The sequence below is a fragment of the Eriocheir sinensis genome, chromosome 50 (assembly GCF_024679095.1).
Source record: "Eriocheir sinensis breed Jianghai 21 chromosome 50, ASM2467909v1, whole genome shotgun sequence".
NCBI classification, from domain to species: Eukaryota; Metazoa; Arthropoda; class Malacostraca; order Decapoda; family Varunidae; genus Eriocheir; species Eriocheir sinensis.
In genome coordinates, this window is record NC_066558.1 from 6256780 (window position 1) to 6261779 (window position 5000).

Here is a 5000-nt window from a genome sequence, read left to right on the forward strand (position 1 = left end):
TACCTGTTATCTGTGGACCTGGACCTGTACCTGTGTGGACTTACCTGTGGACCTGTTACCTGTGTGGACGTACCTGTGGACCTGTTACCTGTACGATCACCTGACTCAAACGTGTTACCTGTGTGGACTTACCTGTGGACCTGTTACCTGTGTGGACTTACCTGTGTACCTGTTACCTGTGTGGACTTACCTGTGGACCTGTACCTGTGTGGACTTACCTGTGGACCTGTACCTGTGTGGACGTACCTGAGGATCTTACCTGTACGATCACCTGACTCAAACATGTTACCTGTGCGTCTGATCATACCAGCACTAATTAGCTCACCTGTGGACCTGTTACCTGTGGAATTACCTGGCGTCACACCTTTACGAACCACATGACTTGTAGAGTGGAACCTGTTTACCTGCATCTTTCCTTACCTGTACTAATTAACTCACCTGTGAACTTACCTGACCTCACCTGTCAACCCTACCTGTGGACCTGTTACCTGTATTAATCACCTGACTTGTAGACGTGTTACCTGTGTTTACCTGTACTAATTAGTCTACCTGTGGACCTAATTACCCCCACCTCGCCCTTTATAAATCATTCCTACCTGTGGACTTGTTACCTGTGGAATTACCTGGCGTCACACCTGTACGATCACTTGACCTGTTGACTTAATACCTATGTGTGTGTGTGTGTGTGTGCGTGTGTGTGTGTGTGTGTGTGTTCTTACCGGTGTTTTTTTTTCTATTATTTTTGTTTTATTTTTTCTGTCATGTTTCTTTTTTAATTATCTTTCTTTTTGTTTGTTTTTGTCCTTGTTCTTGTTCTTTTAATTCTTTTTTTTTTTCTTCTTTTTTTCTCTCTCTCTCTCTCTCTCTCTCTCTCTCTCTCTCTCTCTCTCTCTCTCTCTCTCTCTCTCTCTCTCTCTCACACACACACACACAGTAGTAGTCATTGCATAATAGGAGAAGTATCTAACCCTTTCCTCCTCCTCCTCCTCCTCCTCTTCCTCCTCCTCCTCCTCCTCCTCCTTTTTCTACTCCTCCTCCTCATATTTCATCAACAGTAATATCATCATTGTTAACAGAGGAAATACTCGAGAGAGAGAGAGAGAGAGAGAGAGAGAGAGAGAGAGAGAGAGAGAGAGAGAGAGAATCAGACCAGTAAGGAAAAAAAAAGCTGAAATGCAGGCTAGCGTTGTTTTGTGAATGACTTAAATGGTCATGAATGGAGAGGAGGAGGAGGAGGAGGAGGAGGAGGAGGAGGAGGAAGAAGAGGGGAGGAGGAGGAGGAGGAAGAAATAAGATGACGAAAAGGCGGAGGAAGAAAAAGCAAGAGAAAAAAAGATTATGATGATGAGGAGGAATAGGAAGAAGAGAAAGAAGAGGAGGAAGAAGAAGAAGAAGAAGAAGAGGGGAGGAGGAGGAAAAAATAAGATGATGAAAAGGCGTAGGAAGAAAAAGAAAAAAAGATTATGATGATGAAGAGAAAGAAGAAGAGGAGGAGGAGGAAGATGAGGGAATAAGATGATGATGAAAGGGAGGAGGAGGAGGAGGAAGAGAAGAAAGAAAAAGGGGATGACTATGAGACTGAAGAAGAGGAGGAAGAGTGAAGGAGGAGAAAGAAGAAGAGGAGGAGGAGGAAGATGAGGGAATAAGATGATGATGAAAGGGAGGAGGAGGAGGAAGAGAAGAAAGAAAAAGGGGATGACTTTGAGACTAAAGAAGAGGAGGAAGAGTGAAGGAGGAGGAAGAAGAGGAGGAGGAGACATTGTTTTTGTTGTTAATGGTTGTAGAAATGGCAGTGGTAGTTATTATTATTTTTATTATTATTATCATTATTATTATTATTATTATTATCATTATTATTAATTTTACCAATAATAATAATAAAGTGTTTTGAGTCACTATGCACACGCAGTAGAGTCACGAGAGAGAGAGAGAGAGAGAGAGAGAGAGAGAGAGAGTTAAGCACTGAGGTTATAATTATACCTGCTTGAACGGACTTATGGATGCTCTCTCTCTCTCTCTCTCTCTCAGTGGATGTGGGGGTGAGTGGGTTGTTGGAGAGAGAGAGAGAGAGAGAGAGAGAGAGAGAGAGAGAGAGAGAGAGAGAGAGAGAGAGAGAGAGAGAGAGAGAGAGAGAGACAGACAGACAGACAGACAGACAGACAGACAGACAGACAGACAGACAGACAGACAGAGAGAGAGAGAGAGAGAGAGAGAGAGAGAGAGAGAGAGAGAGAGAGATACCACAATATGACAAAACCACAAGTAAAAAAGAAAGCAAAGATTCAAATCCTCCTTCCTAATCCTCCTCCTCCTCTTCCTTCTCCTCCTCCTCCTCCTCCTGGACGCTATAAAGGGCGGGACAGACAGGACGGAGCGCGGCCCAATCAGATCCAATCGTCTATAATAATGGGTTCCAATCCCCTTTAAACGTGTTGGGCAAGGCGATTCAATCCTCTTTAACATTTCTGCGTCATTGTATTTTTTTTTGGATTTTTTCTTCTATTTTTTTATTTCTTAGTTTCCTATTTCATTGTTTATATTGTTTTTTTCTTTCTTTCTTTGTTGTTGTTTTCTTCTTTTTCTTCTACTTCTCCTTCCTTCTTCTGATTCTTTTTCTCCCTCTTCCTCTTCTTTTTCTTCTTTTCCTTCTCCATATTTTTCTTCTTTTGTTTCTACTTCTACTTCTTCCTTTCTACTTCTTCTTTTTCTTCTTCCTTTTTCTTCTTTTACTTCTTCTTCTACTTCTAATTCTACTTCTTCCTCTCTTCTTCTTTTTCTTCCTTTTCCTCATCATCTTCCTTTTCTTCAACACAAATTTTCCTTCTTTTGCGATATCCATAAAGATTTTTAGACACAGTAATTAAAATGTAAAGAAGGAAGATTAGAAGCAACCCCATCACAAAACCGAAAAAGAATATATCAATAGGAACGTAGGAAGCGAAGGAAAGTTAAACAGATGAATGAAATGATATATAAAAAGAGGAATACCGACTCATATGAAAAGGAACATGAATGGCAGAATGAACATGTGTTAGATTGTATATGAATGAAGGCCTCGCGGGAGATGAACGAAAGAAAAAATATATAGCATGGAAATAAACTTGTGATGAGGACGAGGATGACATAGATAAACTTTTGAGAAATATGAAGAAAAGAGAAAAATGACATAGATAAACTTTTGAGGAGTATGAAGAAAATAGAAAAATGAACGATGATTAAAATGAACATGAATGATAGTTTGAACATGTGTTAAATTGTATATGAATGAAGAGTTTGCGGGAGATGAACGAAAGAAGAAATATATAGCATGAAAATAAGCTTGTGACGAGGATGAGGATGACATAGATAAACTTTTGAGGAGTATGAAGAAAAGAGAAAAATGAACATGAATGGCAGTTTGAACATGTGTTAGATTGTATATGAATGAAGAGTTCGCGGGAGATGAACGAAAGAAAAAATATATAACATGGAAATAAACTTGTGACGAGGATGACATAGATAAACTTTTTGATGAATAAAAAGAAAAGAAAAAAATGAACCATGATGAAAATAAAGATGGTAATAATGAATGAGAAAGAAAATTTATGATGAATGTGACAGTGAATGAGAAATGAACAAAAAAAAAAAAAGTTAAGTAAAAGAAGGTGATGAAAGACTGAAAATTTACAAGACAAAAACAAACAAAACAAAAACAAAAAAAAAGATTGAATTTGCTGTGAAATGAAGAAAAAAAATATAGAAAAAACTTGAATGTGATTAGAAAAAAAAAACATGAAAAAAAACGTGTTAATGTCTGAAAATTTACATTGAGACAAAAAAATGCTTACAAAAAAATGAAAAAAAATAAAGAAAAATAAAGTTTAAAAAATCACGTTAGCAAAAACAAACGGTATCATAATATTTTACTGATTCCTTTATAATTCACGTATTTTATTATTATTATTATTTACTTTATTTTACAGAAGGACATACTTTAATTGGCTGAGGAAACTATACCAAAAATAAAACAATGGGAAACTGCTTTAATCTCTCCGCCACGCGAGTGAATGAGAGAAAGAAGAAGCTTGTGAAGAAGAAATGAAAGAAAGAAAATTGTAAAGAAAGAAAGAAAAGAAAGAAATGAAACTAAGAAAAACTGAAATCCTGAGAAAAAAGAAAAGAGGGGGATGAAAGAAAGGAAGGAAAGTGATAGAAGAAAGAAAAGGAAAAAGGCGATGAAGTAGAATAAAGAGAAAGAAAGGAGAGAGTGAAAGAAGGAAGAGAGAAAGAAAGGAGAAAGGAGAGTAACAAAAGGGAAAGGAAGAAAGGAAAGAATGTGATAAAAGGAGGAAAAGAGATAGAAAGAAAAATAACAAAAGAAGGAAGAAAGGAAAGAAGAAAAAGGAAAAAGGAGAAAGAAAACAAAGTAAAAACAAGAAAAAAAGAAAGGAAGGAAATACACTGAAAAAAAAAGAGAAAGGAAAGAGTTAAAAAAAGAAGGAAAAAAAGGAAAAGAAAACAGAGAAAGGAAATAAAGTGAATAAAGAAGAAAAATTAAGGCAAAAAAGCAAAAAATAATCTCTCAAATTCTTGCTAATGATGATGATGATGATGATAAAAAAAATCATCACTCAGCAAGAATATGATGAAGATTTTTAAGCATTGAAAAGCAGGTGCGAATTTTACCTGTCCTCGCCTCCTCCTCTTCCTCACCTCCTCCTCCTCCTCCTCCTCCTCCTCGTCATCGTGATATATAATGACTAATGGTGAGTAGCTTTTTCTTTTTATTTATTTATTTATTTATTATTATTATTATTATTATTATTATTATTATTATTATTATTATTATTATTATTATTATTGTTGTTGTTGTTGTTGTTGTTGTTGTTGTTGTTTTCTTCTTGTTCTTCATCCGCTTCCTCTTCTTTTTCTTCTTCTTCTTCTTCTTCCTCCTTTTCATCATTTTTTTCGTCTTCTTTTTCTTCTTCTTCTTCTTCTTCTTCTTCTTCTTCTTATTATTA

General features: G+C 36.2%; 1 protein-coding gene across 2 annotated transcripts in view; it reads left to right on the forward strand.

The window, feature by feature from the left end:
• LOC126982315 (tyrosine-protein phosphatase vhp-1-like) overlaps positions 1-5000 on the forward strand; it is a 52549-nt gene that overhangs the window by 1743 nt on the left and 45806 nt on the right. The window contains exon 2 of one of the 2 annotated variants that reach the window (XM_050834313.1): positions 3963-4745. The gene's annotated coding sequence lies outside the window, so the exon portion shown is untranslated. Of the gene's footprint in view, positions 1-3167; positions 4746-5000 lie in introns of those variants that run through there. The other variant, XM_050834314.1, reaches the window with a different exon arrangement.